At 41.7% G+C, this 25,472-nt stretch overlaps 1 protein-coding gene across 7 annotated transcripts in view; it reads left to right on the top strand.

Annotated features, from left to right (window-relative positions):
* Nucleotides 1-25,472, top strand: part of spopla (speckle type BTB/POZ protein like a) — a 234,251-nt gene that overhangs the window by 109,345 nt on the left and 99,434 nt on the right. For all 7 annotated transcript variants that reach the window (XM_041201293.1, XM_041201299.1, XM_041201292.1 and 4 more), the window contains one exon: nt 13,372-13,497. The gene's annotated coding sequence lies outside the window, so the exon portion shown is untranslated. The remainder of the gene's footprint in view (nt 1-13,371; nt 13,498-25,472) is intronic.

Genomic DNA, 25,472 nt, shown 5'->3' with positions numbered 1-25,472 from the left:
CCATTGACGAGTCATAAGGGTCAATTCTGCTGAAGAGTAGCATGACTGGTACTCACCTTTTACTTTTCTTTCCTTCCTTAAGAATTAAGGTACTCACATTCACAAAGGCGAGGTGCAGCATCGTAGTTATTTATCCTCATCGACAATTGTAATAAACTTGGTGTACCGGGCAGGTTTTTTACTTGAAACAGAACTTTATTACAAAGCTCCTCCCCTTAGATTACCCACGCTTAGGACTGATTTGCCTGTACAATCATGTGACTGGTAAAGGCAGTAGTAAACATATTCATTCCCTACAATTGCTGCATTTTCCCTTTGTGTTTTTTCCTTTATATATTTTTATGCTCTCCATTGATAGCCTTCAATAGTGGTTTTACCCTGATTTGGAGGAGGTTAAGGTGATTTATAAATAGCTTTTGGAAAGGAAAAATGAGTAAGGATATGTATGACTAGCTTTCTATTATGCAGCCAGAGTTACACAGGATTACTTGCCCTTTGACACCTTGTATTTCTCTTCTGGCATGTCCTGTTTGAACAAATGTTTTAAATCTGTGCGCACTGCACTTCCCAAGGGCAATTAGGAATGGACAATAAATGCTGGCCAAGCCTGCGATGCCTGCATCCCATGAATGAATAAAACAATAGGCAGATTAAGATTGGTTCCAATTTCTGGGCATTTTGTTCAGACTATTATTACTTTCTGATTATGTCGATTTCTTTTTTAATTCTTAAAAAAGTACATTTAATTAAATCTCGTGAAAATGCTAATGTCTGTATTGAATAGTGGAGCCAATGTTCTGCCAGTATAGGACTTTGCAGTAGCTTAAGAATTTAGGGAACATTTAAATATAGTGACAAGGAATGGATTATCTTGCAATGAAATGTTCAATGCACCCTGAATGTACCTTCTATATCTACTGCTGAGAAGCACATTGCAAATTAAAACTTTATTTTTTTTAAAAGAGTATATAGGCAGAATTTTTCCCCCATTTGGGGATGGGGGGGAAGTTGATGGGCTGGCAAGTGCGGGCGCGCTTCTGAGCAGCGCCCCCAATCGGAGGCGTGGCACTATTTTACGTGGGCAGGCCAATTAAGGCCCGCCCACTGTGACACCCACATGGAAGCGCTATGTGCTCCCTGTGCGGGTGAGGGGAAATCCCTAAAATCAACAGTGTGTTCTTTCGCGCATGCGCACGAAAGAGCGCAATCATCTCCCTGAGGCTAAGTGCTGCCTCAGGGAGATCGCCTCTACTTCCAACAATATTAAAAATAGAAAAAAAAATTCCTTTAGATGTCCCCTCATGTGACTATATCACATGAGTTGGGACATGTTCATAATTTCCATAACAACTTTATTAAAATTTTACGTGTCGGTGAATTGGCCCCGCCCCCACTCACTGACGATAAAATCCTGCCCTATGTTTCTTGGCTCAGTTGAATTTTAGCTGCTGTTGATCAGTAAATCTATTTTTGGTTGTGTAAAAGTATCGCAGTAATGCATTCCCCATTGTCTGATTGAAATATTATCTGAAATCTGGTTTCAGAATATTGAATCTGTTATAAAATGAATGTTCTGGACACTTTGTGCACACCACCCTGCTCTCATGCCCACATGTCCGTCCTTGGTCTGCTGCATTGTTCCGGTGAAGCTCAACGCAAACTGGAGGAACAGCACCTCATCTTCTGATTAGACATTTTACAGCCTTCCAGACTTAACATTGAGTTCAAGAACTTCAGATCATGAACTCTCTCCTCCATCCTCACCCCCTTTTTTTCTAATAGTTGTTATATATTTTTCTTTTCCCACCTGTTTCTATTATTATTTTAAAAATTTATTTCTATCCATTTTTTATCTCCACCTTTTAGCCTATTTGGATCCCTTCTCCACCTCCAACCACCCCCCCCCACCCCCCACCACCACTAGGGCCATCTGTCACTTGCTCATCCTGCTTTCTACCCTTAATTTCACCATTAGCACATCCTTTAACTAATATCACCACTGTCAACAACCATTCAACCTTTTGTTTATGACATCTTTGGTAATCTCTCCTTTGGTTCCACCTATCAGTGGCCCTCTATCCAGCTCCACCTGTCCCACCCCCACTTAAACAGCTTATATTTCACCACATTTCTATTGATGAGTCATATGGACTCGATACATTAACTCTGTCTTCCTCTCCACAGATGCTGTCAGACCTGCTGAGTTTTTCCAGCAATTTTTGTTTTTGTTTCAGATTTCCAGCACCTGCAGTATTTTGCTTTTATCTTTGTGTACTCCTTTAGTTGTTTACCCAGATCTCTGCTGTTTTCTTTGCTAATAAGTTTCACTCCAATTTGCCTACATTGTATGAAGTAAGCGCATCTGGCTGCTTGAGTTCTGCCATAGATTGGTACCATCTGCAGCAATGAGAAATATTCTATAGCATTACTTGAGTTTTCATTTATTGGCTATTCACCTTTGCAAAAGTATGCACAGCTTTATTTCTAAAGTGAATAAAATCCAAATAATATGTGACACCTCTGTTATATGTCCGTTTTTATTTTGGATCACAGGAGCTGCTAATGATTCTGCTGTACATTTGACGGGCAGGTTTTGTGCAAGGCTGACCAAATTAACTAGAGGAGTGCAGATACGTCAGAAAGTTGGAGATTACTGAGATAGGGAAGGGCAAGACCGTGAAGGAATTTGAATATGAATATAAAATAATTAAATTGGTGGATTGGAAGGCCATATAGTTTAGCCAGCAAGGATTAATGAGTGACTGGGCCTTGGTGCAGCTTGATTAACAAGCAGCTGAATTTTGGATGCACTCAAGTTTGTGAAGGTAGAGCATGAGTAACAAAAACATGGATCAGGGTTTCACCAATAACTTGATAAATTAATAAATCTGTGACGGTTCAATTAAGTGAAAAGGATTAAAATATGATAAATTACCAAAGGTAAAAACTAAGAGGGAGTTTGCAATGGGGCTGGGTGCTAACTCTGAAAGTTACACAGTACATACACATGGATTGATTATATTTATTCTGTTCCAATAGAAAACTGTGTTCTCCAAAAAGGGCTCCTGGTACTTTTCTAACACCTGAGTAAATAAAAGTGAAATGTTTTAGTTCAGAGATCACTTATTATTTGGAAATTGCAATTACCAATGCATTGCTAGAATGTATTTTTATTCCACTATTCTTGGGAAATGTATGAATATTCAAGTTGAGCTTGGCCAAATACTCCATTTGGCTGGATTCTTTTTTTAAAGAAACGGCACTGGGCATTTATTCCTCATATTTTCACCAGTAATGTTTAGGACTGACTCCTAAATGTTTCCAATTTTGGAATAAATCTTAAGACTAACTTTCTGTAACAACTTTACCAAGTGGCGAATGTTTGTGGTGTTAGAGAGGGTGAGATTATTTTTTCCCACTGGCTAATGTACTGAGGATCAATACTAGGTCTAAACTTCCTTCAGCTGGCATTTTAAAAACAGAACTACAAGTCTGTTTTCCTTATACTTTCAGCAGTGAACTGAAAATGAAGCCTTATATTCTTGGTTGCTAATGCAGCCACACGGGAATCCTTCAGAGTAAGTCTTTATGTTACTGACAGTAGCCAATATGGAAAATACTAAAGAAGAAAGCAGTTAAGCTTGCAGCAACAGGTTTGACAGATATTGAATCAAAGTACCGTTTGTACTAGTCCTTGTTTACTGCACCATATTTGTCTTGTTGTTAGGAAAAGAAAAGATGACATCCTTGGCCACTTGCGGATGAACTTGCCCACAGCAGAGTCACCCAGCCAGACAACAAGTAGAAACCTGTAGTTGACTTGCCCAGGCAGCATTAAAAGCAACTCGAGTAGCTGAATAAGAGATTTGTTTACTGTAGGGAGTTGATCTTGTATTTGCTAAGGTTCAACAGTTGAGTATCTACAGAAACCAGAGAGGACAGGTTTGTTCCTGAAGTTCCCAAAATACTCTACTGCTTTTCATTTATATCAGTGTATCTTTGAATAATAGACTCCAAAGTAAGTGTGTTTTAGTAATGGTTTATGCAGTTGCGTTCATCATAAATGAAAACAGTCCCAGGGCAGGTAGATTCCTGCAACCCTTTGTCTTAGCTGCTCTCTCTGTTGATGCTTGTTGCATAAACATTCTGACTGTTGTAGTTTTAAAATTTGCTACGTAATCTTTAGCGAAAGTTGCACCATGTGCTGAATATGATTTTGAACTCGCAAGCAAGGCAGACATCTTAAATCAGCAATGGCAGTGTTATGCCTTTACTTTGAGTTGAAGCCAAGTCTTGATGTTTTCTTTAATTTTACTGCCATGGCATGCTATGGCTTGGCCAAAGGACAAAATTTTCTAAGATTAGGTAGAGTAAGATGCACCATGTGCAAATATATAGGGAAGTAAGATCGCAAGAAATGGTACCATGTATTTTTTTAAGTTGAATGAGTGCTCTAACCCACAGGTTCTTGAACTCTACTTATTGTACACTCCCTTCCAGATCTACCAACTGCCGGTATTCTAGTTTAATATTTTAACCCTTTTAATGCCCACGCATTGCACGAAATGCACAAATTGTAATACAGGTAAACAATTTAGACAATGGCTTAATAGTGCTATATACCATTAATTTAATGGATGAGTTTTGTTTGCTCTGAGCATAGGTGCATAATGTTTGCAGTGATCAGTGATAGTTTGAGTTGCAAGTTACCACAAACTGACTCCACTATCCCTTAACCCCTCTGCATGCCTACCAGTCTCTACTCCTCAAAGTATTCTTCAACCTCATCTTTCTTGCCAAGTCATCCCCTACTAATATCTTCCTTCATGTCTGACGCTTCTTTCTTTGCCAACTTTCATTTATGTCCTTCTTTGGAATTTTTTTTTAATGTTAAAGTTGCAAAATTAATGCCAGCTTTTATTTAAATTTGGTATTTGGACAATGCAGTGTTGTGTCTCCATACAAATTAATTGAACTTCTTTTCATCAGGACAATGCCTCTTCTAACTGTTGGTGCCGTCATGCATACATTTGTATAACATATAAATTATATATTTCATTAATGAAGTTTTAAACAACATGTACATTTTTAGATGCTGTGATATCAAGAGAGTTTGTTTTTAAGAGGTATGAAACTCTGAATTTCTTGCTGAAAAGAGTCTTCTGCCTTGCATCAAATGGAACCAGAAACTGTCCAGCCCTTTTGGCTCCTTTGTGCCGATCAGTGATGGGATCCCAGAGGAATTGGGGTATAGAGAAACCAAATTGGGGTGGTCAGCATACTTCTTTCCCTTAGGAACCAGCCTGGAGACATGATGGTCTCCCAAGCTTATGGGTGGTGTTTGAGATCAGTGGTCCAGAGCCATTGGTTCCTCCAGACTCCGCAAGCCCATCCCTGACCATAAACCCTGTGCACTCAGGAAAGTCTCGGTGGCTTGTCTCACTTATCTGGCCTTTTGCCCTGAGAAGCACAGGTGATGGTGGTCCCCTCCCAAACAGTGCATTGCTCCAGTGATCCTGCCAGCAAGTAATTTGGAAGAGGATGACTTGCCTGTGGCAACCTCCAAACCATTGGAAGCTCAGAGTGGAGCGAGGGGCTCCTGATCCCCAGGAGCACAGATCTGTCCCCTGGGACAAACCTGCCAGCCCATCCCTTGGCCACACCCACATAACTTGGCAGAAGACAGCATGTAGTGCAAACATCTACCAGGAGGCATCCTAAATGCAATTGCATACACAACCACCCTCCACCCCCAATGTGAGATGCCCCTGATACTCCCAGGGGCATGCATACCACAGCTTGGGAATCCCTGTTCTGACCAATCAGGCAATTTTAATATTTGTGTGCTTTGTCACTTTTATTTTGGAAGAGTTAGAAGAAAAAGAAGTGTTGAAGTAGATGAAGTGTAAGTTTTAAATAGCTAATTGTGGCACAACAAAATCTGTAACATGCTTGTTGTGACCCTTGGATTCCAAGATAACTATGGAAAAAGAAGGCCTTTTGACCTATATTAATTGATCCATCTCAATCTCACAATTCCCCAATGCAGCATTCAATTGTTTTTTTAAATACTTCCAGGGTGTCTGGCTTCATTGCAGTGTTTGGAAGTCCGTTCATGTGTTGATCTCTTTGTATGAAGAATTTCCTGCTACCAAATGTGACATCTTTTGATTATCTGCTCCTATCACTGCTTGTTTGTCCCTACAACCCCACAACCCCCCCAACTTCTCTCCCCCAACACCACCCCACCCCCCCCCACATTTGTCTTTTATTAGCTTAACCTGTGTCCTCTTAACTTACTGTTGCAGTTTTGTTTAAAATACCATTCAATTTGATATTTCAGTTCCCTTTATAGCTACTTGGTGCCATTGTAAGGTTAATTTTCAAACATCTTTTTTCCCTGTGACATGGCAATTAGAACTAGAACTGGACCACTGACCTCAATTAGAACTAGACATTATTCAAGGCACAATTCTTCATTTGGCATGGCATGTCTTCTGTAAAAGCATATTTTTTCAATAGCAAAATATTGCATGCAACAGGATGCACGGCTGATTTTAAACTGATAGAATAGGTTTGATAGTGGTTGGGTTATTCATGGGTATGTAGGCAATGATTTACTAGGAAGCGAACAACCAAGTTGAGCCTCACAAGTGGTACTGTGAAACCATTACAAAAACAGAATTACTTGGAAAAACTCAGCAGGTCTGGCAGCATCGGCGGAGAAGAAAAGAGTTGATGTTTCGAGTCCTCATGACCCTTCCACAGAACTGAGTGAATATGAGGAGAGGGGTGAAATATAAGCTGGTTTAAGTTGGGGGTGGGGGGAGGGGGGAGGGGGGAGGGAGGGGTTCTGTGGGGGGAGGTGGGGTGGTGTTGGGGGAGAGAAGTTGGGGGGGTAGTGGGGTTGTAGGGACAAACAAGCAGTGATAGGAGCAGATAATCAAAAGATGTCACAGACAAAAGAACAAAAGAACACAGAGGTGTGGAAGGTGGTGATATTATCTAAACAAATGTGCTAATTAAGAATAGGGCATTCAAGGTACAGCTCTCGTGGGGGTGGGGTGGAAAGACAAGCAGGGCATAAAAGATTTATAAATAATGGAAATAGGTGGGAAAAGAAAAATCTATATAAATTATTGGAAAAAAAACAAAAGGAAGGGGGAAGAAACAGAAAGGGGGTGGGGATGGAGGAGGGAGTTCAAGATCTAAAGTTGTTGAATTCAATATTCATCTGGAAGGCTGTAAAGTGCCCAGTCGGAAGATGAGGTGCTGTTCCTCCAGTTTGCGTTGGGCTTCACTGGAACAATACAGCAAGCCAAGGACAGACATGTAGGCAAGAGAGCAGGGTGGAGTGTTAAAATGGCAAGCGACAGGGAGGTTTGGGTCATTCTTGCAGACAGACCGAAGGTGTTCTGCAAAGCGGTTGCCCAGTTTACGTTTGGTCTCTCCAATGTAGAGGAGACCGCATTGGGAGCAACAAATGCAGAAGACTAAATTGGGGGAAATGCAAGTGAAATGCTGCTTCACTTGAATGGAGTGTTTGGGCCCTTGGACGGTGAGGAGAGAGGAAGTGAAGGGGCAGTTGTTGCATCTTTTGCGTGGGCATGGGGAGGTGCCATAGATGGGGGTTGAGGAGTAGGGGCTGATGGAGGAGTGGACCAGGGTGTCCCGGAGGGAACGATCCCTATGGAATGCCGCCGGGGGGGTGAAGGGAAGATGTGTTTGGTGGTGGCATCATGCTGGAGTTGGCGGAAATGGCAGAGGATGATCCTTTGAATGCGGAGGCTGGTGGGGTGATAAGTGAGGACAAGGAGGACCCTATCATGTTTCTGGGAGGGAGGAGAAGGCATGAGGGCGGATGCGCGGGGGATGGGCCGGATACGGTTGAGGGCCCTGTCAACGACCGTGGGTGGAAAACCTCGGTTAAGAAAGAAGGAGGACATGTCAGCGGAACTGTTTTTGAAGGTAGCATCATCAGAACAGATGCGATGAAGGCGAAGGAACTGAGAGAATGGGGGAGTCTTTACAGGAAGCGGGGTATGAGGAGCTGTAGTCGAGGTAGCTGTGAGAGCCGGTAGGCTTGTAATGGATATTGGTGGACAATCTATCACCAGAGATTGAGACAGAGAGATCAAGGAAGGGAAGGGAAGTGTCAGAGATGGACCATGTGAAAATGATGGAGGGGTGGAGATTGGAAGCAAAATTAATAATTTTTTCCAAGTCCAAGTCCTCCACTGTTAAACCATTGTTGGCTAGCTGTCTTTATGCTATATGTTTTGATTTGTAAAGGAAACACAATGTTTTGAAAACTGATCCAGTTTTTGAACATTTCACCTTTGTAAATAATTTTTTGATACATATTTTGTAAAATAATCCTTGTCATTATCATCTCTGAGAGCAATAGACCAACAATTTTTCTTCAAAAGTTGCATTTTGTGGAGAAATGGGAGATCAAGACCAAGAAGAATTGTTATTAAAACAAAGGCCAGGGAATCAGAGGGATATAGGAGATATTGGCTTAAACTCAGGGAGAGGGAGAGAGAGGATTGATAATTAAGTAAAAGGGAGAGAGAAAGAGATGTAAAGAGAGAGGATTATAATAAAATAGGGGAATGGAGAGGACAATGAAATTTTGAGACAAAAAGGGATAAGTGACTCATGTTGAATATTGATTTGAAGGATAGGTGAGAGAGAGAAGCATTGCTGAAATGGAGGGGGATATTAAACCGAGGGGAGGATTTTCCCCACGTTGGGATGTTGTGGCGGGTGGGCCCGGGGACAGCGGCGAAATGGCTCGCTGCCTGCGATCGGATCCCAACCACGATTTCACGCTGCCTGGCCAATTAACGGCCAGCTAGCATGAAACAAGCAGAGAGCTTCATCGCTGCCGGGGTGGGGCGGGAGGAGTGCGAGTGCTGAAGTTTGTGCATGTGCAGGGATGTCTTCACTGAAAGCCCCCTGAAGGATTTAAAAATGAAATATAAAGATTTGAAAAAAAGGGGTCACATGAACTGGGACATATTGAAAAAGAGTTTAACATTTTTTATCTTTTTATTCACTGTTGGAAACCTCATCCCTCCTGTAGATGAGGTTTCGCAAAAAATGCAAAGGCCGCCTTGGCCTTTGGTTAGACAGACAGTAAAAAAAAATTCAACACAATTACTAGCTTAAGGGCCTTAATAGGCCTCTTAATTGTTGGCGGGCGTGCTGCCAACTCTCAAACACGCCTGCTAACCGAAACATCGTGCGAATGTGCGATGATGCCGGGATGCTTGCCCGACGTCATTGCATGCTATTTCACGCTCGGGTGTGTTGGGCGCGCACCCGCATGCTGAACTGAAAATCCTGCCCTTAGATATAGAGGCTTTAATATTGAAGGAAAAGATGAGTTAAGAGAGCCTTATACAGAGAAGGGTTGGTAGTGAAGCAAGGGTGGATTGAGAGAGGGAATAGAAAGCTACTGAAGGACATGCACCATGGTATGAATATACATTGGTGGAGAGATGTGCCTTAAACCACTGACTTACTGGTATTAAAAGACAGCAGCTACCTGGCATATCAGTTGATTCTTGTAAGCAACATACCTTTTAATTCATAATTTCCGTTCTGTTAATTGTATAATTTATCCTCAGTTAGCTGCCTTTGACCTGGCGTTGGCACTTGGTCTAGAATCTTGAGGTAATTTGGCAGAATTGTATTCTTAAGGATAAGCAGCAGATGAAGATTGAAAACTGGAGATTTTTAATCTAACAAAATTGTTTTAATTCACTTGTTTGTTTTTTGAACAATGACCTGTGTTGTACAGAATTTGATATTCACTGTAATATGCAGTGAAATAAAGCACAATAGCATGTCAGATCAAATTGCCCAGAATTTATTCACCTGTTCGTAGTTGTTGTTACTATCTGATTATGCTCAGTCGGAAGTTTTCTATCCTTTGACCCCTTGTTAAATGGGATTGGAAAGGATGGTCAAGTGATAGAAAGCTGATGAGCAGCGCAGTGAACTGAAATGATAAGGATTAGGAAGATTGCCCCAGCAGAGAGTTTCGACAAAAGTCAATACAGATACAAGATATCAAAAGCCGTATCCAGATGGCAACATAAACAAAGTGAATGTAAGTGATATGCGTGACTGCTGGTAGGGATAAATACATAGATATTGGGAAATGCTGATGTGGGCTGGTGGTTGAGGCACACCTTTAGCATGTGGAACTTAGGAACAGGCGCAGGCTAATCAGCTGCTTGGGCCTTTCCCATCATTATTTTGGATCATGGCTGATCTGTATGTCAACGCCACATACTTTGTTTCATCTCCCTTGTTACCCTCACCTAACAACAATCTATAGATCTCAATCTTGACAATTTCAATTGACCCAGTCTTTTGGAGAAAGTGAGGTCCAGATTTTCACAGCTTTATAGGAAAAAGTGATTCCTGATCTCCCCCTTAAATTGATGGCTATAATTTTAAGATAACGTCCCTTGGTCTGAAACCCTGTAATCTGAGGAAATAGGGTAAATCTGGAGAAACTCAAGTTCCTTTATCATTTTAAACATTTTGACCTGATTTCCCCAAATGTTCTTAAATGGAGAGAATACAAACCAAGTTTGTGCCACTTGTCATTGTGGTGAATCTGCACTGTAAACCCTCTAAGGCCAACATGTCTTACTGCGGTGCCTAAAACTAAGCGTGGCATTCCTGACGGGGCTCTGTACAGCTAAAACATCAGTTCATCTCATTTTGTATTGCAATCCTTGTGAGATTGAGGCCAACATTCCTACATGTTTTTGAACCTTTGCACTAACTTAGTGATTTTTGTAGAAAAGAAAGGCATCAAGTGGAGGCAAAGAACTGTTGTCATTGAGGTTTGTAGAGGACTGTTTTCTGGGTTGACATTTGGGGATGCTTCCCCTGGCTGTAACGGCTATAGTGATCTAAGGAGGCAAGAATTTAAAAATCTGACTTGGTAACTGGTGATCTTGTTCCAGAGATTCACTGAAGGCCCCTTCAAAAGGCAAAAGGATCCTTGAATTTGCAGATGTAAATAAATACACTAATGGCATCCTACAGTATTCAAATACAGGATCTAAATCAATCTTCTAAATTGCCATCTCTAAACATCTCTACTAAACACCTGTCTTGCTGTTAAGTAGGGGTTTAAACGAGATTACTAGTAGTTTGTAGCTGCTATATCAGGAATTTCGTGCATACTGAGGTGAGAAGTGAGCCACATCGCAAATTCATCAAACCATCTTCCTGGTTCTTTTGTCTACATTGATTTTGTTGTTTTTCATTCAGTGCTTGTCTTGCTGAATGGTTTAGTGATCCAAATTGTCCTTAGCAGGAAAAGTAGTATTACACCTGACTATCTTCTATTTCAAATGGACAGTTAGTTTTGCTCTTCCAGACTCCTATGAAAGTTGAACTCATTCCCCAAGATCTTCCAGTCTCTGGATGGTTGTATAGCCCAAAGGATAAGCACTGGATCCATCAGAAGTCCTGACATAAGCACATCCCCGGTACTTACGCGGGAACTTTAAACTTCCAGTTGCTGGTTTGACCCTGCCCGGATTACTCTGTGATTGGCCAGAACCTCGCAGATGTTATAGGGATGTTTGCCCTAAAATTACCCTGGTTTTTAAATGGGAGTTTTCCATAGCAGGCATAAAACCAGCAAAACTGTCAGTTAAAAAGCACTCCAGAACTCTGAGCAATATTCACCGCCCCCTCACCACCACCCCCATCTCCCCCTAACCTTGACAGTGCTCACCCTCAACACCCGACTGATCACCAGACTTCCCTCATGCCCTGACCCAACCTACTCTGTTAAAGTGGCTGGGACCTCTAAACTAACCGGTTTACCACAGCTAGTGCTATTAAAAATGTTGTGTGGCTTCACTTCCTCTGACACTGCTGCACTGCAATAAAGGGACTCCAGGAGCTGCTACGCTGCATTTCTCAGCAGGTCCAGGTGAGAAATGTGTAGCTCCAGACTTAAGGTAAGTCAAAAGGAGCAGAGTGGCTATCCAATGGTGATTGCCACTGCACAAAAGACTAGGCCCAATGTCTTTGTGAGCAGTCAATGCTCAGCTGCTTGCAGTCGAGTGTTCTGTCATGTTTAAGGTATAGTAGGCGTTGTTGGGGGTGGGGGGGAAACCATTTGAATCAAATGTTTCAGAATAATAGATGTAGATGAAATCAGATGGTCACAGTAAATATTTTTAAATAAAGTAAACTTCATATTTTAGATTTTTTTAAAAAAAGGACCACGTTACTCTTTTGTTTTCTTTGTCTCAATGGCATGCAGACTTGTATCTATGCCATTTTTGCCGAACTGATAGGCAATTGATATATCCTGGTAAGAATGACTTTAGAAGTTTCTTCCCAACTCGCGCAGTAGCATGATTGATGTAACGATACAGTAATGAGGGATCATATGCACTGCTATTCCAATAATTTTATTATATTTTACAATTTTCTACGTGAGGGTTATCAACTAAAGAGCAAAAATATTAGTTGTGTGTGCTGCTCTAGTACTTTTGAAATGATGACAGTACTTAGAAAATTATAGTTAAACCATATTTAGTTTTGGTTGAGTATGGAGAGCACTAAAGAGCTATTTCGAGGTGGGCTGGATTAAGAAAGACTTGCATATGTACATAGCTCCTTTCATTGCCTCAGGACTGGCTTCACAACCAGTTAAGTCATTTTGAAGTATAGTCACTGTAGGAAACACAACAGCCAATTAGTGCACAGCAAGGTCCCATAAACAACGATGTGCTAATGCCTAGGTAACCTGTTTCATTGACGGTGGTTGAGAGAGAAATGTTGGCCAGGACACTGGGGAAAACTCCTCTGTTGTTCTTCACATAGTGCCTGAGGTCTTTTATATTGACCTGAGAGGTCAAACGAGGCCTCAGTTTAACATTTCATTTGAAAGATGGCAACTTCAGCAGTGTAGCACTCCTTCAGTGTTACATTGACGTGTCAGCCTAGATTTTGTGCTCAAGTCCCTGGAGGAGATTATGCCAATACCCTGTGCCATGCTCATTAGTTGAATTAGACAATGTTTTCAGAGAGGCCTGTCATTATTCCCAGATAATGGTGTAAAAATATTTAGATTTTTGAAATCATTTCTGGTTGATGTGTAGCGATGTAAGTGATTGCACAATTTGACAGACACAAAGAAGTATTGTGTTTCAACCATTGTCTTATGTGTTGAATGCACCATAATGTATAGATTGTTATATTAGTTAATAGATTAGAGTTCAAACATAGTTCACAATGTAATGAACATTTTTTAAAATCAATTTTATATAAGTTAAGTCAAGTTTTAAAAAAATGTATATGTAATTTTGTTTTTTGTAGGTGTGAAATTTCTGGCAATGACACCATTCTAACCAATATACTTCATAATCCTGAGTGAAGACAACATTCCCCAGATAATTGGGATTCACAGACTACAAAGGGCAACCATTGAGGGGCTGCCAGTAGGTGAGTATGCTGTTTTTGAAAATCCAAATTTAATTTAAAGGCATAGGATCTGATTGTGTCGTTATTACTGCCTTCTACTTTAATGACGATCATTTGTTAAAAGAGATTCTTCACTGCTGCTGTTTGCCCTGCTTTTCTGTCCTTTACTGGAGGTATCAGGCTTTTGCTCATGTTTGGTTTCACAGGGGTTGATGTCACAGTATGCTCTCATCTGAGCTGATGGCTCAGATTTTGCGGTAGTAATAATGGTGAAACTGCCAGTGTTCGTCGTTATTACTCTTCTGAAACCGTTGTAATTTTGGAGATTGCAAATGCAGTTAAACTCTGGAATCAGAAGTTGCTATCAGTGATTTTACATTTCACCATTGAGTATGTTGTTAAAGACCCTCCCCAGACTGCGATCAATTAGAAATCACCGAACTGATGAGAACACTGCCTTTACGCCATTAGTTTCACTGTAACAATGCTTGAAGTTGCACCTCGTTGAATGTAATCTTTTAATGGCATACTAAGCTCATAGTTACTTCTGAAAAGCCTCTCTGGCCCCGGAAAGCTAACTTCATGTTTGTGGAATGCCAGATTTCTCCATTATAAATTTCACTTTTTAAAAGTGTTTCTTTCTTAAGTTTGTGATAATTCATCTTCTACCTTAATCCCATCTGTATGTTCCAATCATTTAAATTTTACAGAGTAAAATAAGATTGAAGGGTAATCAGTGCGTGTTACTTCCTGGTTTGCTCTCCATGATACCTCAGTATGATTGGCTGTTTATCTTACTTGATGACAACAGTGTTACTGCAAGCCTGACTATCCCCTTGACATAGTGTTAGTTTTGAACTGACATTGAGAAACCCACACATCGAAGATAGTTACATCTTTGTGAGCTACTTTCTGGCGTGAAATTCAGGCCATTGTCATTTGTGTTGACTTTTGGCAGGTTGGGTGAGTGAAAGGACAGCTCAGCCCAAGGTACGTTATTGCCCATGCATGTTCTTCCAGCAGCCACCAGCACTAACTTTGAAATACAATGGGAATGTCTTTAAATATTATGTTTCTTATTGATTGCACCTCATAAATATGGCATGTTAATAACATTTGTAATTTTACTATTGTGCACAGAACTGCCAAGTGTTAAGAATTTTCACTTGAGGAAGTACAATGTATGTTATGGTAGTGTAGCCCAATGGCAGTGTTCTCGCATGTTGTGCAACCTAAATACCTTTGTACCAGGATATGGAACTCCTTGATTTGCACCATCTATCAGAAGTTTTGGAATAGATGCATCTTGTTCTCTGTACATTGATCAGTTACTTGAGTTATATCTATGTAACATTTAAAGGTAATGTTAGTTTGAAGTTTAGCTATATTGCTAAATGGTTAAAATTAAAAAGTGAATGGAGCTTGTGCTCAGAATAATGAAATCAAGAGTACTCTGCTGCTGGTGAAATGTAATTGTGCCTTTTAGGTTACTGAGTTTATTTTTTCTTCAAGTTTCTCATCCTCTTCTTTAAATTTCTTTATGGCCTCTAGCACACCCTATTTCTGATCTCTTTCAGCCCTACAATTCACCCCCACCTCCCATCCCCTCAGCACTCTCCATTCCTCTGACCCTGACCTTGTATGCAATACTCCCTTGCTCCACTAGTGGTGCCTCGCCTTATGTTCCAAAATTTACTGCTTGGGTGTCTCCTGCTCTCCGGATAAGCTGAAAAGGTTTTGATATTGCTGCTGTTATTGGTTTTCCTGCAAGAAAGCAATGCCGAAATATCTAGTTCGAGCAGTTCTACTTCCTTACCCTAAATGCTGCAGTCAGGACTACAATAGGTTGAAGGTTAACGTAAAAAACCGAGTCCAGCAAACAATTGCTAATTTCACAGGATTGTTGTGTGGGGTATGGCAATGCTGTTGATGCATCACAACAACTAGTGACATTTATATAGTACCTTTAGCATGGTAAAACATCCCAAGTTGGTTCACAGGAGCTTTATCAAAGAATATTTGATGCAGATCAATGTGAAGCAATCTTAGAACAAAGGACTAAAAGTTTTGTTAATGAGATCAGTTTTAAGGAGCTTCTGAAGGAAGAGGGAGAGAGGTAGAGATGTGGTAAGGTTTAGGAAGGGAATTCCAGACTTTGCAGCCTAAGCAGCTGATGAACTGGCTGCCAATTGTAGAATGATGAGCATAGGAAATGTGCCAGAGGCCACATCAAACCTGCCGACAAGGATGGTGCTGTTGTTGTCTAGTGTACTGAACTCTGCCTTGCAGAGGCTGAGCGCCAACTCGCAGACACCTTCCTACCTCCCCTGAGACCATGACACCACCACTGAACATCAAGCCATTGTTTTCAGGACTGTCACTGATTCATCTCATCTCTGGAGATCTTCCCTCCACAGCTTCCAACCTCATAGTCTCCCAACCCTGCATGGCCCACTTCTACCTGCCTCCCAAAATCTACACGCAGGACTGTCCTGGTAGATCCATTTTGTCTCCATTCTCTCTTCCCTTGTCCAGTCTCTTCCCACCTACATCCGTGATTCCTCTGATGCTCTACATTATATCAACAATTTCCAGTTTCCTGGCCTTAACCACCTTCTTTTCACGATGGATCCCAGTCCCCCTACACCTCCATGCCCCACCAGGACAGTCTAAGAGCACTCTGCTGCTTCCATGAACAGAGGGCGGAACAATCTCCATCCACCACCACTCTCCTCCGCTTAGCTGAACTTGTCCCACTGAACAATTTCTCCTTTAACTTGTCTCACTTGCTGCAAATAAATGGTGTGGCTATGGGTACCCGCATGGGCCCGAGTTATGCCTGTCTTTTTGTCGGGTATGTGGAACGTTCCTTGCTCTAGGCCTACTCAGGTCCCCTCCCACAATTTTTTTTTCTGTACACAGATAACTGTATTGGTGAAACTTCATGCTCTCATTTGGGCCTGGAAAAATTTATCAGTTTTTCCAATTTCTACCCCCCTCTCACCTTCACATGGTCCATCTCTGACACTTCCCTTCCCTTCCCTTCCTTGACGCCTCTGTCTCCATTTCTGGTGATAGACTGTCTACCGATATTCATTACAAGCCCACTGACTCCCACAGCTACCTCGGCTACAGATCCTCACCCTGGCTTCCTATAAGGATCCATCTCATTCTCCCAGTTCCTCCGCCTCCGTCGCATCTGTTCCGCTACTTTCCAAAGTGGCGCTTCTGACATGTCTTCCTTTTTCCTTAACCAAGGGCTCCCCACCCATTGTAGTTGACAGGGTCCTCAACCATTTCTGACCCACTCCCGCACCTCTGCCCTCACCCTTTCCCCTCCCTCCCAGAACCATAATAGGTTCCGCCTTGTTCTCACTTTTCACCCCACTAGCCTCCATATTCAAAGGATCATCCCCTGCCATTTCCACCAACTCCAGCATGATGCCACCACCAAACAGATCTTCCCCTCATCACAGCTGTCAGCATTCCATAGGGGCCATTCCCTCCGTGACACCCTGGTCCACTCCTCCATCATCCTCAACTCATCCCCTTCCCACGGCACCTTCTCATGCAATCGGTGAAGCAACATTTTACTTGCACTTCCTTCAATTTGATCTTCTGTATTCGCTGCTCCTACTGCTGTCTCCTCGACATTGGGGAGAGTAAATGCAGACTGGGCGGCCGCTTTGCAGAACACCTTCGCTCAGTCTGCAAGCATGACTCAGACCTTCCTGTTGCTTGCCATTTCAACACACCAAACTGTTCTCATGCCCACATGTTCATCCTTGGCTTGCTGCATTGTTCCAGAGAAACCCAACACAAACTGGAGGAATAGCATCTCATCTTCCGATTAGGCACTTTACAGCCTTCCAGATTTAACATTGAGTTCAAAAACTTCAGATCAGGAACTCTCCTCCATCTTGATCTCTTTTTTCAATCCAATTTTTAAAATTTGTATTTTTTAAATCGCTTTTTATCCCCCCCCCCCAACCCCTTCCCCTCACACGGCCATCTGTTACTTGTTTCTATATTGTGCTGTCACAGAGCACTGACCCTTGTGCTATTAACATTTTGTTATCTTACCTTTATGCCACTCAGCATTTTCTTTAGTGTTTAACACTACCATTAGCACTCCCTTTGTCTTGTGTCCATGACATCTTTGTCAATCTCTCCTGAGCTCCCACCTATCCCTGACTACCTATTCTGCTCCACCCCCTCTTAAACTATGAAATTCATAGCATTTCTTTAGCTCTGAAGAGTCATACGGACTTGAAACATTAACTCTGTTTCTCTTTCCACAGATGCTGGATTCCATAGAGAACCTGCTGAGTTTTTCCAGCATTTTCAGATTTCCAACAGCTGCAGTATTTTGTTTTCATCTATTTCATAGATTGATTTGATTTGATTTTTCATGTAAATTGCTCTTGTTCAAATTTGGGGAGAGAATGTAACATATCAAATCCTGGAAACCAGTCGTTTATTGTCTTTATGAATTTGGCCCCAAAGTGATTGTGCGCTGATTCTGAAGAAGCTCAGCTTGCTCTTTCTCATTGTGGGCCATGGGGTCAGGGTTTTAGTTATATGCAGAATTTCTCATTCAGTGCATCCAAGGAAAGAGATTCTAATAGCAGAGGAAGTTGTTTCAAACTAGTGTTTATGGTCTTAAGATAAAATTATATGCTTATTGCTAATTTCCTTGTTCAAATGTGGTCATTGCAATTTAGCACTTCCTTTGTGGTATTTTTCATTTGAGCTATTCTTTCATTCTTCTCCTGAAAATGATGGAAAGATATAGCATACAAGGAGGCTTTTTGGCCCATCGAGTGAGTGCAGGCTCTTTTGAAGAGCAATCCGGTTTGTCCTGCGGTCTTGCACTTTCCAAATCCTAACCACTCATTGGGTTTAAAAAAAAGTTTTTCCTCTGGTTTATGTGCCAATTACCTTAAATCTGTGACCTCAGGTTATTGATACTTAGGCCATTGGAAGCATTTCTCTTTATTTACTCTCAGTCCTTCATGATTTTGCACTGATGTATCAAATCTCTTCTTAACCTTTAATTGCTCCAAAGAGAGCAACCCTGGCTTCGCCAGCAAATCCACTGAAATCTTTTATCCCTGGGACCTTTCTAGTTAATCTCTTCTGTACTCTCACCAAAGCCTGCACATCCTTTCTAAAGTATGATGCCCAAAATAGGACACAGTGGTTCAACTGGGGCTGAACTAATGTTTTATTATCGTTTTAGCATAACTGCCTGGTTTTTGTATTCTCTCCCTCTATTTATAAAGCTCAGGTTCCCATATGCTTTATTTAGCTGCATTATTAACCAATCCTGCCACCATCAAAGATTTATGCACAAGCACTAATTGTTTCTTTTTGTGCACCAAAGTTAAAATTGTAGCATTTAGCTCCACACCATCCCACTTGTTTGGCACTCCATCCACCACCTTAAACATTCACTCCCTCTACCACCAACGCAGTGTGCACACTATAGAAGATGCACTACAGGGACTCACCAAGCCTCCTTCCAAACCCGCTAGCTCTACCACCTAGAAGGACAAGGGCAGGTGCATGGGAACACCACTTGCAAGTTCCCCTCCAAGCCACACACCATCCTGACTTGGAATTATATCGCCATTCTTTCATTGTCGCTGGATCAAAATCCTGCAGCTCCCTTCCAAACGGCACTATGTATGTACCTACACCAGATGGATTGTAGCGGTTCAAGAAGGCAGCTCACCACCACCTTCCTGAGGGAAATTAGGGATGAGCAGTAATTGTTAGCCTTGACACATACCATGAAAAAATAAAAAAAAACATTGTCTTTCCTCATCCTTCCTACTAAAATGTATCACCTCACACTTCTACATTAATTTTTGTCAGCCCATTCCACCAGCCAGTCTGTCTTTTGACCATTTTTGAGTTTATATTATTACTCATCCCCATTTTATTAAGTGCTTAACTACACACCATATTCTAAAGGTATATGTGCCCTGTGCATACTGTAGGTGGAAATTTTTATGCCAATTGCTTTGTAGCAGCATTCATAGGGGAGGGGGTAGAGATCTAGACTGATTCTTTGGGAGTGGAGTAAGGTAGATATCAATGTTAACTTGGGGTGGTGGGAGGTGGGTGCCTGTGACAGCTATTTTCAAGTGTTAGTTCGCCCTTGCTATTTTTCTGGGTTGGCATGTGTATAGAATTTTTCAAATGTTAAAGCTTTTGTAGGTGGTGTAAATAATGGCATGCACACTGACTAGCTATATGTTTCAATTTCTAAAAACGACCTGAAACCTGATTTTGCATTTTGACCTATTTTTGGACTGGCAGAATTTTTTAGTCCTTTTCCCTTTTCTGAATAAGTGCAAGTTGAAACTACTCTTTTTTGTAAGCTGCTCTCCTGTCATTTAATTTGAATGCATATCAAAACTTGATTGTATAAGTTAAGTCAAGTTAACTTAAAGGTGCTGCAGATGAGATGCACTAGATCAAGCTGTAATTTAGTTCTAGCAATTGTAACAAAATATATTTTTGTGTCTTAAAAAGATGAAAGACAAACTTGCATTGATATAGCATCTTTCACAACTTCAATGTCTTGAAGTGTTTTACAGCCATTAAGTGTTGTCATGTTTTTTATGCAGGAATTAGATTTACTGATTTTAAATTCCTTATTGCTTTTAACAGTAAGTGAGAGATTGATAGCCTCGATTCAAATAGAAAGTGGCAGCCTGTTTGAAGCATTTTGCCTTGGAACCCAGATAAGATGCCCAAGATCGGGTAGCCGATTGACTATTACGGGAGAATCACTCCATACCTGAAACATTAACTTGTCTGTTCTTGCCGGAGATGCTGCCGGACCTGCTGAGTGTTTCCAACAATTCTTGTTTTTTCACGTCTTTGAGCAGTTGTTGCTTTTTGCTATAGAGGGAATATTCATGCAATCCATCATTTTCAAAACAGTGATTAAATTCCTGGTGACACTAATTTTTTTCTGTGTTTGGAGTGAAGATGTGAGTAGAGCCAGTGCTTCATAATAGCCCCTTGTGCAAAGCTGTTAATAGTAGGTTTATCTGGGGCTGCTTGAGCCAATCTGGTCAGTCTAGACCTTCAGCTGACTCCCCAAAGTCTGTCCACTACGTACAAAACACAAACCAGGAGTTTGATGGAATATTCTCCATTTGCCTGGATGAGTGCAGCAGCTCCAACAACATTTAAGAAGCTCAACACCATCCAGGATTAAGCAGCTTGTTTAATTGGCACCCCATCCATCACTTTCAGCATTCACTCCCTCCACCACCAGTGCACAGTGGCAGGCAGCAGTGTGTACCAACTACAAGATTCTCTGCAGCAACTCACCACACCTCATTTGACAGTCCAACCTTAAGGCCAGGAGCCCTGGCGGGCTTCTGAAAAATCATGAAACCTCATCCAGGGGCGGGATGAGGTTTCATGAAGGAATTAAAAATTTCAGAATATTTTAAAGTAAAAGTTATGGACATGTCCCAACTCATGTGACAGTGTCACATGAGGGGACATGGCAGCGACAATTTTTTCTCGTCTTTAATATTTGAAACCTGAGCCGATCTCCCTGAGGCAGCACTTTGCCTCAGGGGGATCTGTACGCTCTTTCGCGTATGCTCAGGGAATTACCCCACCCCCCCCCCCCCAGCCCGTCACGCTGGGTGGGCCAACTAAGGCCTGCACATGTAAAATGGCGGTGTGCCCCCGACTGGGTGCGCCAAATGGGAACCTGGCCGTGCCTGCTCCCACACTTCCCCCTGACGGGAGAAAATGTTGCCCATGAGATCAGAAGCTCATCTCTGGATTAAATGTGACACCAAGCTTGTAAGCAGACTGGCTTAATCTCAGATGGATACTAGGGAGAAGGATGGAGTTGGTAGTTCAGGAACGGCATTTGAACTGGGGTTCAAAAACAATTACTTCAGTCTTCGCAATGTTTAATTGGAGCAAGTTTCTGCTCATCCAGTACTGGATGTTGGATAAACAGTCTGATACTGTGGAAACAGTAGATGAGTTGAGAGCATTGGTGGTGCGGTAAGGCTGGGTGTTGTTCATATGCATGTAAGAACTAATGCAGTGCTTTCAGATCATGCTGCCACGGGCTAGTATTTAGACAAGAAATAGGAGTGGAGGGGACAAGGATAGATTCTTGGGGACTTGAGGCAATGCTGTGGGAATGGGAAGAGAAGCCATTGCAAATGATACTCTAGCTAAGATTAGATAGATGAGAATGGAACCATGAGAGAGCAATCCCACCAAGCTGGGTGGCAATGAAATGGTGTTGGAGGAGTTTGATCAAGTGTATCAAAGGCTACAGACAGGCCAAGAAGGATGACCATTGTCACAGCTGCATTTCAAGTCAGTTAAGGCTTAGATAAGAGCCATTTCACTACTGTGGCAGGGAAAGAAACTGGTCGGAGGAATTCACGTGGAGTTCTGGGAAAGATGGGCATGGATTTTGGTGTGGGGGGGGAAACGCAACAAAACATTCAAGGGCTTGGAAGCAGAAAGGGAGGTTCGAGATGCGGTGCGAGTTTGCAAGGACATTGGGGTTAAGGGTTGGTTTCTTTGAAGAGAGGAGTGGTGACGGCAAACTTAAAGGAGATTGGGACAACTCCTGAAGAGAGAACTGTTAAGAATATCAGCTAACATGGTGACCAGGAGGTCTCGTGGACAAGATGAGCTCAGGGAGGGCCTGAGGAGAGATTCAAGGAAAAGCTGGAGAAAGATGCTAGTTCAGAGCTAGAACGGCGGTGGGGAGGGAGCTTTAGAGAAGTTTGTCCTGGTGGGTTAATAGGAGGGACCTGGCAGAGACAGTTGATTGATCGTCTCTATCTTGAGAACAAAGAAGTTCATGAGTTCCTTGCACTTTGGGAGGTCAGGGTGGAGGGGCAGAGGGATTTAAGAAGATGGTTTTTAATAGATAAAAAGCCAGGGGTTATCTTTGCATTCCAGGATGACCCTGGAACACTGAGCAGTTTTAGCTGACAAGAGCGTGATCAGATAGTGGTTTTATATGGTCCATCTAGATCTGGGGGTGGATGGCGAAACCACATGTTGCCTGCTGTATTCTTCCAGTCTGCTTCCCTTATAAATGCCGGTTCCAGTAAAATCATGACTGATACAAAGCATTCCCTGTTAAATTGTTTTTTTTTATTGTGATTTAGTTGTAGAAAAGGTTTGATGCAGGAAGATCTAAAGGTGTATAGTAGTAGAACTGGGTTGGGCTTGAGGGGCATGTTTGATTTTTTTCATAATTTGTGATTTGCTGACATATCTATTAATGAGAAGTATGGGAACTACATAAAACAATCCCATTTTCCCAACTAACCCACTTCTGTTCTTTTGGAATGCACTTGGTAGTTACATCCGCATCTTTTGTTGAAGCTGGAAATCCCATAGCATGAAAATGCATAGAATGGTGTATATTGCTTTACCATGGTGCATGGCAATGGTACACAATGAATGTACTTGGGGTGGCACACTGGAGCATGGATAATCAAGGACCTGTGCTTAACGATTTTTCTTTCACGAGTGAGGAACTGATTGGCGTTCTTGTTATCCAGTTAGTTCATAGAAAGTAAAATCTTTTCAGAGGTCTTCATAGGGTGTACTTTTTAATTGACAAGTTAATGCTGTACTATTAACTCTTCTTTTCATGTATTCTTTTTAGCGTTTGTGGGATCATGAGGTTGCAGAGAGTTTGTTTTAATTCTTATGGATATGAACTTCTCAATTCAGTTTTTTGAATGAATTAGGGCAGGACTCAAATATTGAGGGTTCGTTTTTATTTAAAAGCAAATGATGGATTTCCCATAGTGGTGGTCATGGGCAATTTAAAAAAAAAACATTGTTAGTACCTTTTATGTTTTGATATATGATTTTATTCTACTGCTTGTTCCTCTATTATTAATTTTTGAAGAGGAAGAAAACATTCAACCCATATGTAATTTATATATGCTTAGATATTTTTGAATGGAATTTTTATTTTGTAACTCAAGATTAATCAGTTGAAATTACTCCAGGGTGTCACTGATGTGATAAGGCAGTTATCAGAAACCATGAGCATGACTAATGAGATGATAGTTCCGAAACTGTAAGCATAGTGCTTGGGAAAGAAAACGGTGAGAATTGGTTATCACAGAAAAGGTCACCTGATTATCAGGATCAAGCAGATGTTTGTTGAATTGCCCACTTCACATAACCCGTAATTACAAGTATTGCTCGAGATCTTTCAAAAGGGGACAAAGTTACATTTATACATCATCTTACCATATTGCTCGTAAACATCTCGAAACTTCACCCAAAACAAATGATATAAAAAAATAAGACACTGTGAAGGCTATTTGCACACAGTACGATCCCACAAAGTCACAAAATGAGTGACTAGTTGATCACAACAGTCAGGCTGGTGACATAATTATAGTCAATGAGGATGCTCAAGACAAATAGAATGATCACATAATCACTGGCCAATAAGATTTCAAGTAAATGTCACATGATCAGTATTGGCCAATGAGGTTGTTGAAATGGAACATGCAATTGTTATTGTTCAATTGGTTTATGTATTCAGAAACATGGATACTTGATTAGTTCATGCATTATAAAAACTCTTAGCTCAGAAGGTTTGATACCACTCCTTCTCAGTTCATGTTCAGCTTATCCATTCATTTTTTTCCTTAAACCCTGTTTTAAGTATAAATTTTAACCTAGCTCCCTCACTCGTTTGCAGTTCACTGCGCAGTTTCACAACTTGTCTGTGAAATCTGGCAAGATGTTGAGCAGAGGAAGAAAGAGCCAAAAAGAGCAATTCTTCCCTAGAATTGGTTATCTCCAAATGTCTGAACATCAAACAAACTGGCAGAGGACTGGTAGGAAGTAGTTCTTGCCTTTTCAGGCAAAGATTTGGAAATGGTATGAGGAGAGGCCTTTTTTAAAAAATTTGTTCATGGGATGTGGGCATTTATTACCCATCCCTTAATTGCCCCTGAGAAGTTAGTGGTGTGCAGCCGCCTTAAATCACTACAGTCATTGTGATGTTTGTATACTTGCCAGTACTGTTAGGGAAGGATGTTGGCCCAGTGACAGTGGAGGAATGGTGTCCACTGTCAGTCAAGATCGTCAGGATCTGGAGGGGAACTTGAAGATGGTGTTCCCATGCATCTGCTACCCTTGTCCTCCTAGGTGGTACGGTTTGGAAGCTGCTGCTGAAGGAGCCTTGGTGAGCTGCTACAGTGCATCCTGCTGCCTATGTGTGTCAGTGGTGGAGGGAGTTGAATACTGAAGGTGGTCAATAGGGTGCTAACCAAGCCAGTTGCTTTGTCCTGGTGTTGAGCTTCTTGAGTGTTGTTGGAATTGCACTGATCCAGGCAAGTGGAGAGCATTTCATCACATTCCTGACTTGTGCTTTGTAGTTGATGGACAGGCTTTGAGAAGCAGGAAATGAGTTACTTGCTGCAGAATTCCCAGCAGCTGACCTGCTCATGTAGCCACAGTATTTATATGGCTGGTCCACTTCAGTTCCTGGTCAGTAGTAATCTCCAGGATGGTTGATGGTGGGGGATTCAGCAAAAGCAATTGAATGTCAAGGAGAGATTGTTAGACTCTTTGTCATTGGAGATGGTCATCGCCTGGCACTTCAGGGTGTGAATGTTATTTGCCACTTATCAGCTCAAGCTTCAATGTTGTTCAGGCCTTACTGCATGCAGGCATGGACTGCTTCATATCCGAGGTGAATGGGACTGAATACTGGGCAACCATTAGCAAATATCCACGCTTCTGACCTTATGATGTAGGGGAAGGTCATTGATGAAGCAGCTGAAGATGGTTGGTCCTAGGACATTGTCCCGAGGAACACCTGTGGCGATGCCCTGGAACTGAGATGATTGGCCACAAACTAGGTTTGACTCCAAGAATGTAGAGTTTTACCACTGATTGCCATTGACTAAAATTTTGCTCGGGCCCCTTGTTGCCCTGCT

The sequence above is a fragment of the Carcharodon carcharias genome, chromosome 12, assembly GCF_017639515.1.
Source record: "Carcharodon carcharias isolate sCarCar2 chromosome 12, sCarCar2.pri, whole genome shotgun sequence".
Lineage (NCBI taxonomy): Eukaryota > Metazoa > Chordata > Chondrichthyes > Lamniformes > Lamnidae > Carcharodon > Carcharodon carcharias.
This window is presented reverse-complemented; position numbering and strand designations above follow the sequence as displayed.